Raw genomic sequence first — 9,130 nt, forward strand, 5'->3', positions numbered from 1 at the left:
TAAACTAATAACACAAAGTATTGTATTTTTCTAATGTATATTGAATACATTATTTAAACATTCACAGTGTAGGTTAGAAAAAGTATGTGAACCCCTAGGCTAATGACTTTTCCAAAAGCTAATTGGAGTCAGCTAACCTGGAGTCCAATCAATGACACAAGATTGGAGATGTTGGTTAGAGCTGCCCTGCCTTATTAAAAAAACTCACAAAAGAGTTTGCTATTCACAAGAAGCATTGCCTGATATGAACCATGCCTCGAACAAAGGAGATCTCAGAAGACCTAAGATTAAGAATTGTTGACTTGCATAAAGCTGGAAAGGGTTACAAATATATCTCTAAAAGCCTTGATGTTCATCAGTCCACGGTAATACAAATAGTCTATAAATGGAGAAAGTTCAGCACTGTTGCTAGTCTCCCAAGGAGTGGCCGTCCTGCAAAGATGACTGCAAGAGCACAGTGCAAAATGAAGAATCCTAGAGTGTCAGCTAAAAAGACTTACAGAAATCTCTGGAACATGCTAACATCTCTGTTGACGAGTCTACGATATGTAAAACACTAAACAAGAATGGTGTTCATGGGAGGACACCATGGAAGAAGCCACTGCTGTCCAAAAAAAAAATCCTGCATGTCTGAAGTTCGCAAAAGAGCACCTGGATGTTCCACAGTGCTACTGGCAAAATATTCTGTGGACAGATTAAACTAAAGTTGAGTTGTTTGGAAGGAACACACAACACTATGTGTGGGAAAAAAAGGCACAGCACACCAACATCAAAACCTCATCCCAACTGTAAAGTATGGTGGAAGGAGCATCATGGTTTGGGGCTGCTTTGCTGCCTCAGGGCCTGGACAGCTTGCTATCATTGACGGAAAGATGAATTCCCAAGTTTATCAAGACATTTTGCCAATTGAAGCTCGACAGAAGTTGGGTGATGCAACAGGACAACAACCCAAAACACAGAAGTAAATCAACAACAGAATGGCTTCAACAGAAGAAAATACACCTTCTGGAGTGGCCCAGTCAGAGTCCTGACCTCGACCCGATTTTAAAATGCTGTGGAATGACCTCGAGAGCGGATCACACCAGACATCCCAAGAATATTGCTGAACTAAAATAGTTTTGGAAAGATGAATGGTCCAAAATTCCTCCTGATCCTGGTGCAGGTTTGATCCGCAACTACAGAAAACGTTTGGTTGAGGTTATTGCTGCCAAAGGCGGGTCAACCACTTATTAAATCCAAGGGTTCACATACCTTTCCCACCCTGCACTGTGAATGTTTACACGGTTCAATAAAGACATGAAAACGTATAATTGTTTGTGTGTTATTTGTTTAAGCTGACTGTGTCTATTGTTGTGACAGATGAAGATCAGATCAAATTGTATGACCAATTTATGCAGAAATCCAGGTAATTCCAAAGGGTTCACATACAGTGGCAAGAAAAAGTCTCTCCTCTCTTCCCCAACTGGAGACTTTGGAAGGGAATTGGGTAATACGCTGGTGTTCATTTAGAGTTCACATGACTCATTCCTGGATTGTTCAGCCTTCATTGGATCCTAGTGTTAGATTCACGGTTGTTCTTCTGGTGTTCGTGGCCATTTTGATTGATTTAATTAGGTGACTATTTGTAACTGTTGTTTCCGGTGACTATGCGTGTTTAAATCATCCGGGTTGGTTGCATGGTTCCGCTGCTTCCTCTGCTACAGTAGTCGTCGTCACTCACGACATGTGGAGACAGAACACGATGCCTTCGTTACGCAATAATGGTCCATGGAACATACATCCTGGTCTGTTCATCAGCCATGAATTTGAACAATTCTCTCCCCTCGTCACAGATAGTTTCATCCATGATAAAGCTAAGCTTGTTCTCCAGTGTGAGCCAGTGATTTTCCTCCCCCTCTAGTTGAGACAGAAATGACAGGATTTTGTGTTCCACGTGGCCAATGACTTAGCTGTTAGTTAGCTAGCTACTGTGTGACGGCACCGCTGCACTATCTATGTTGAACGATTTGTCTGGGTCTGTTAGTCATAGCAATTGAGGATAAGATTACAGACAGAAACAGTGACTGGCAGTCTTCTTAGGAACACATTTAATCATCAACCTTTTCCATGGATGTTTTTCATTTCAACTTCACATTGATACACAGCTTCCTTAGATTTTTTTTTTTTTATCATGAACTTTCAATCATTATTTACTTTAACCATGGTCCATGGCTATCATCGCAACATGCTTGGCACTGTATATTTTTTATTTTATTTCTTAACAGCTTCCTGCTAATGATTTTGGTGTGCTTTAAGAATAGAGCCCTTCCCAACGATTTAGAGTAAAAAAAATATACAAACAAATAATAATTATATAAAATAATACAAATAGTAACACAAAAGGAATAAGATACACAAGAATTAAGCTATATACAGGGAGTACCACTTCCATATCACTGTGCAGGGGTACGAGGTATTTGAGGTAGATACACTATACAATGCAGTCGGAAAGTAATCAGACACCTCGACTTTTTTCACATTTTGTTACGTTACAGCGTTAGTCTAAAATGTATAAAATATTTTTTCTCATCAATCTACACACAATACCCAATATTGATAAAGCGAATACAGGTTTTTAGAAATGTTTGCAAATTTATTAAAAATAAAAAACAGAAATATCTTATTTACATACATATTCTGACCCTTTGCTATGAGACTCGAAATTGAGCTCAGGTGCATCCCGTTTCTATTGATTATCCTTGAGATGTTTCTAAAACTTGATTGGAGTTCACGTGTGGTAAATTCAATTGATTGGACATGATTTGGAAAGGCACACACCTGTCTATATAAGGTCCCACAGTTGACAGTGCATGTCAGAGCAAAAACCAAGCCATGAGGTCAAAGGAATTGTCCGTAGAGCTCCGAGACAGGATTGTGTCGAGGCACAGATCTGGGGAAGGGTACTTAAGCATTTATGCAGCATTGAAGGTCCCCAAGGGCACAGTGGCCTCCATCATTCTTAAATGGAACAAGTCTGGAACCACCAAGACTCTTCCTTGAGCTGGCCGCCCGGCCAAACTGAGCAATCGGTGAAGAAGGGCCTTGGTCAGGGAGGTGACCAAGAACCCGATGGTCACTCTGACAGAGCTACAGAGTTCCTCTGTGGAGATGGGAGAGCCTTCCAGAAGGACAACCATCTCTGCAGCCCTCCACCAAATCAGGCCTTTATGGTAGAGTGACCAGACGGAAGCCACTCCTCAGTAAAAGGCACATGACAGCCCGCTTGGAGTTTGCAAAAAAGGCACCCAATGGACTCTCAGACCATGAGAAACAAGATTCTCTGGTCTGATGAAACCAAGATTGAATTCTTTGGCCTGAATGCCAAGCTTCGCGTCTGGAGGAAACCTGGCACCATCCCTACGGTGAAGCATGGTGGTGCCAGCATAATGCTGTGGGGATGTTTTTCAGCGGCAGGGACTGGGAGACTAGTCAGGATCAAGGGAAAGATGAACGGAGCAAAGAACAGAGAGAGCCTTGATGAAAATCTGCTCCAGAGGTTCAGCTTCCAACAGGACAACAACCCTAAGCACACAGCCAAGACAACCCAGGAGTGGCTTCGAGACAAGTCTCAATGTCCTTGAGTGGCCCAGCTAGAGCCCGGACTTGAACCCGATCGAACATCTCTGGAGAGACCTGTGCAGCAACGCTCCCCATACAACCTGACAGAGCTTGAGAGGATCTGCAGAGAAGAATGGGAGAAACTCCCCAAATTCAGGCGTTTTAAGCTTGTAGTGTCATACCCAAGAAGACTTGAGGCTGTAATCATTGCCAAAGGGGATTCAACAAAGTACTGAGTAAAGGGTCTGAATACTTTTTGTAGATTGATGAGCGAAAAAAACTATTTACAAAATTTTAGAATAAGGCTGTAACGTAACAAAACGTGGAAAAAGTCAAGGGGTCTGAATGCACTGTATATACACAGACAAAACTATGTGGACACCTCTTCAAATTAGTGGATTCGGCTATTTCACCCACCCCCGTTGCAGACAGGTGTATAAAATCGAGTACAAAGAAATGCAATCTCCATAGACAAACGTATGGGTGTGAATGTGTGTGGTTTTGTGTGAGAGTGTCAGTGTAGTGTGTGTGAGTGTATATATAGTGTATATACTGTATAGTCTTGTGAGTGTGCATAGCGTCAGTGCAAGATGGGGGTCAATGCAGATAGAATGGGTAACCATTTAATTAACTATTTAGCAGTCTTCTGGTTTGGGGGTAGAAGTTGGTCTGAGAACCAATGCTCCGGTACTGTTTGCCATATGGTAGCAGAGTAAACAGTCTATGGCTTGGGTGGCTGAAGTCATTGGCAATCTTTCGGGCCTTCCTCTGACACAGACTGATATAGAGGTCCTGGATGGCAGAGGGCTCGGGCCCCAGTGATGTACTGGGCCGTCCCCCCACCCTCTGTAGCGCTTTGCGGTAAAGGGCGGTGCCAAGACTCTCATCGCCATCGGTGATTAGGCCTACCACCGTCGTGCCATCAGCAAACTTGATGATGGTGTTGGAGTCGTATTTGGCCACGCAGTCGTCGTGGGAGAACAGGCAGTAGTCGTGGGAGAACAGGCAGTAGTCGTGGGAGAACAGGCAGTAGTCGTGGGAGAACAGGCAGTAGTCGTGGGAGAACAGGCCGTAGTCGTGGGAGGACAGGCCGTAGTCGTGGGTGGACAGGCCGTAGTCGTGGGAGAACAGGCCGTAGTCGTGGGAGGACAGGCCGTAGTCGTGGGAGGACAGGCCGTAGTCGTGGGAGGACAGGCCGTAGTCGTGGGAGAACAGGCCGTAGTCGTGGGAGAACAGGCCGTAGTCGTGGGAGAACAGGCCGTAGTCGTGGGTGGACAGGCGGTAGTCGTGGGTGGACAGGCGGTAGTCGTGGGAGAACAGGCGGTAGTCGTGGGAGAACAGGCCGTAGTCGTGGGAGAACAGGCCGTAGTCGTGGGAGAACAGGCCGTAGTCGTGGGAGAACAGGCCGTAGTCGTGGGAGAACAGGCCGTAGTCGTGGGAGAACAGGCCGTAGTCGTGGGTGGACAGGCCGTAGTCGTGGGTGGACAGGCCGTAGTCGTGGGAGAACAGGCAGTAGTCGTGGGAGAACAGGCAGTAGTCGTGGGAGAACAGGCCGTAGTCGTGGGTGGACAGGCCGTAGTCGTGGGTGGACAGGCAGTAGTCGTGGGTGGACAGGCCGTAGTCGTGGGAGAACAGGCAGTAGTCGTGGGAGAACAGGCAGTAGTCGTGGGTGGACAGGCAGTAGTCGTGGGTGGACAGGCCGTAGTCGTGGGTGGACAGGCAGTAGTCGTGGGTGGACAGGCCGTAGTCTTGGGTGGACAGGGAGAAAAGTGTATCCATCTGCTTGATGTTTTTCCTCTCTCAATGTAGATATTGATGTCTGCCATCGTCTTGCTAACAGCCAGTGCTACCTTAATGTAATGTTATTCCGGGAAGATAATATTAGGCTCCAGGCCTTATTTTGGCTAATCTCTAAAAACTCTATTGGGGCACATGAAAGTGAGTATGTATGTGGTGATGCTTCCTTGGTAAAACATTTACGCCAATGATGAGGGTACTGTGTGTGTGTGTGTGTGTGTGTGTGTGTGTGTGTGTGTGTGTGTGTGTGTGTGTGTGTGTGTGTGTGTGTGTGTGTGTGATACAGAATGAATGAGAGTAGCTCTATCATCTGCCAGGCTTTTTGTCGTCGAGGCTCTTTCTTAATGTAGGAACACACAACAACATCAAACCACTGAAATCTCTGTCAGGCATCCCTTTCAAATATATCAACTGTATATGATTCCAAGTGTCTTTGAACATTTGTTTTAATTGAATAAAAAAGGTCATGTCACTGTCTGAAGCGTGATTTGATTGAGTTGAGAGCACCAAAGAGTTGTGCCCATCCACATTTCCAAGGTATTGTCTGAATACTCAAACACAGAACTGGAAAAAAAAGCACTGACATCCCAATACATTTTTCCTTCTTAAAAGCTTGAATCCTCATTTTCAAAATGGCTGACATTTCTCATAGTGGGAGTTCAATCCCCTAGCGTTCTGTTCCTAATCACTCTGTAGAATATTCATCTGATTATGTTTGAGGACTGTATCGTTTCAGAAGGCGAAATGTCAGATACTGTTCTACAATAATTGAAACCAAATCTGAAAGTGTGGTTGAATGCTTCCTTGCCCTCTCTTTTGTGTTTTGGTTTAGAAATTAACATACAAAGAAGTTTGCTGTGCTAAGATGAAGTCTCATTTTCCTTCTCCCTCAATTCCAAAAAGTTTTATGCTTTTACTTTAAGATAACAATGAAAAACAACTTGAAGTGGAGATTTGTAGATAGTATAATAAAAGGCTCAGTTTCAGAGACTAGGAGAACAAGCGAATATATATATATATATTTGGAGGCAATCTTCACGATACTGTAGTATGTGTCTGGTTTCAGTGTGTTGAATACAACAATTGTTTTCAATCATGATGCATTTTGTGCTTCAGGAAAAATACTAACACACTAACATGAAGTCTTCAACAAACAATGTGCTGTAAATGCACTGTGTGAATTTATATAGACTACATGGTCAAAAGTATGTGGACATGCCTTCAAATTAGCGGATTAGTCTATTTCGGCCCCAGAAACATCGTAACAAATCTGAACTTGCTGTTAAAGGGTAGCGGCAGGGTGGGACTGACTGGCTGGTGTCCTTTCTAGGTGTTAGCAATAGTCTCCATCATCACAACCCAAGCAGAAAAATACATATTTAAATATACTTAAATCATACGTCATTAATATATTTAAGTATCTGTGATAAATATACTTGAGCGTATTTAAAATGCTCTAAATATATATATTTTTTACATACATTTAATGCATTTAATATGAACTTTATTAGCATTTATGTATATTAAATACATCGAAAGTGATCTAAATTGGGACACTTTTTGTACTTATATTCTTAGTATATTAGATATAGAGCACAACAAATATACTTTGAATACATCTTAACTACATTTTATGTATATTTCTAAAATTAGAAGTATACACAATTGCTAATTCAGTGTAAATGTTGTACGTTTGATGTAGTTGACCAAACGTCATTGTATTATTAGTATACTAGCATGATCAATTAAATGGTTTTTGAATTAGAATTCCTGTATTTTCTTTACGAATAAAGTGTATTTCTAATGTTTTTCATGTATACTTTTACAAATAGACTTCTACTCATTAACCACATTGGCTATTGTAATTAGCCATGTAAAGGTTAACTTGATTGACCAAGGCATTATCTCAGCCAATGTTACAACAGGCTACTTACAAAGCACTTGTGGTGGGAGCAGCAAGTTAAATTGTTGATAACTGTGCACCAGTAACATTTCACACTTTAGTTGTTCACATTACACTGATAAATTAACAATGAAAAACAGTTGTAGTGTGTAATTCAAAGTACAACATTATTAGATTGGAAAACATAAAAAAAATGTGATTAAGCTAAATATGAGGGAAAGCATATTATAAATCAAAACTTTAACTGCAGAAAATGATCCTAGGTGGAAAAAGATCCTAGGTGGAAAAAGTACTCAAATACTTGAATAAAGATGCCTTAATAGAAAATGACTAAGTACAGATAAGTCACATAGTAAAATACTACTTAAGTAAAAGCCTAAAACTATCTGGTTTTAAATGTACTTATGTACCGTGGTGGGAAAAGTACTAAATTGTCATACTTGAGTAAAAGTAAAAAGTAAAAGTAATTCATATTCCTTATATTAAGCATATCATAGCATATATATATTATATTTTTTTACAGACAGCAGAGGCAGGGCGGGGCCCAGGCCATGCTAGGTTGAATACTGGCCAACCGCTGGTTTAAAATACAAATATTTAAAACGTTTAAATGAAATAAAGGAACTTGATTCGCTGGTTGTATTGTCCCCTAACTAATCAGAAACGTTGCAAATGCAGTAAGAAGTTACTGGGACCTAATTGGTTAAATCACATTCCTGCAGCATGGTCAGCGCACGCCCGGCAAATATGAAATAGCTGCTTGTCAGTGAAAAGCATCTAAAACAGCCCTAGCCTATCACAATATTTCAAAATTCAATCGCAGGATAAACACAAGTCACATTTTTTCCCTGAGTGATCCCTTCAAATGATTTAACTGTAAAACGTACTGTAGTTTATTCCCATTAGTAGGCTACACCAGGACTAATCTATTGGCACCAGCGGAGAGCGTCTTCATTGGGCGAGTCAGTGCCACTGGAAAGTTCAGCACAATACTTTCCTCCTGTCTAGATGCATGTCATATTGTACAATATGTATCCCCTTTTCGCAGGCCTAGATTAGATGAAATAAATGTATTCTAGTTCGGATTGAGCTGCTACGCCAAACATGAAACTCACACGCCTCCTATGATGTGTATTTCATTATGTTTGTTTACTGTCGGTCTCGGATGGTCAGCTTGTTTTGTCAGCGGTGTTGTTGTGAACGGTTTTAACCTGTGCTGCCTACTTGGCAATAGGCCTAATAACGGGCTTGTTTGACAAGGGGAATTTGTGGTGTTTCTTGGTCACATGTATCACGTGTTATGTGTTAAATGATGCAATTGCACAAATGTTCACTTACTATGTCGATGTTTTTGCTGGAAAATGTTGGCCCAGCTCCAGACACTTTTACTCGGCCCCAGACACAGCAATTTCTGCCTACGCCTCTGACGGAGAGACAGGGGCACACACTCCAACGTCATTTGCAAACACAGTATTTGTGTTTAATGAGTCCGACAAATCAGAGGCAGTAGCGATGACAACGTGTTATATTGATAGATACGTGAATTGGACCATATTGCTTTTCGACATGAGCATTTGAAATTAAACAGGTACTTTTTGTTTCAGGGAAAATGTATGGGAGTCAAAAGTACATATTTTCTGTAGGAATGTTGTGAAGTAAAAAGTACAAGTTGTCAAACTGATACCCCCAAAAAACTGCTTAAGTAAGACTTTCAAGTATTATTACATTTTGGGACATTGATTATATATGGTAGTGAGCTTCACCAATCTGATATGTGCCGGAGTTTGGCATAGAGTCAGTAATGTCAGTAATGGCAATACCGGAGTCTGGTTC

The sequence above is a fragment of the Salmo trutta genome, chromosome 38, assembly GCF_901001165.1.
Source record: "Salmo trutta chromosome 38, fSalTru1.1, whole genome shotgun sequence".
Taxonomy (NCBI): domain Eukaryota; kingdom Metazoa; phylum Chordata; class Actinopteri; order Salmoniformes; family Salmonidae; genus Salmo; species Salmo trutta.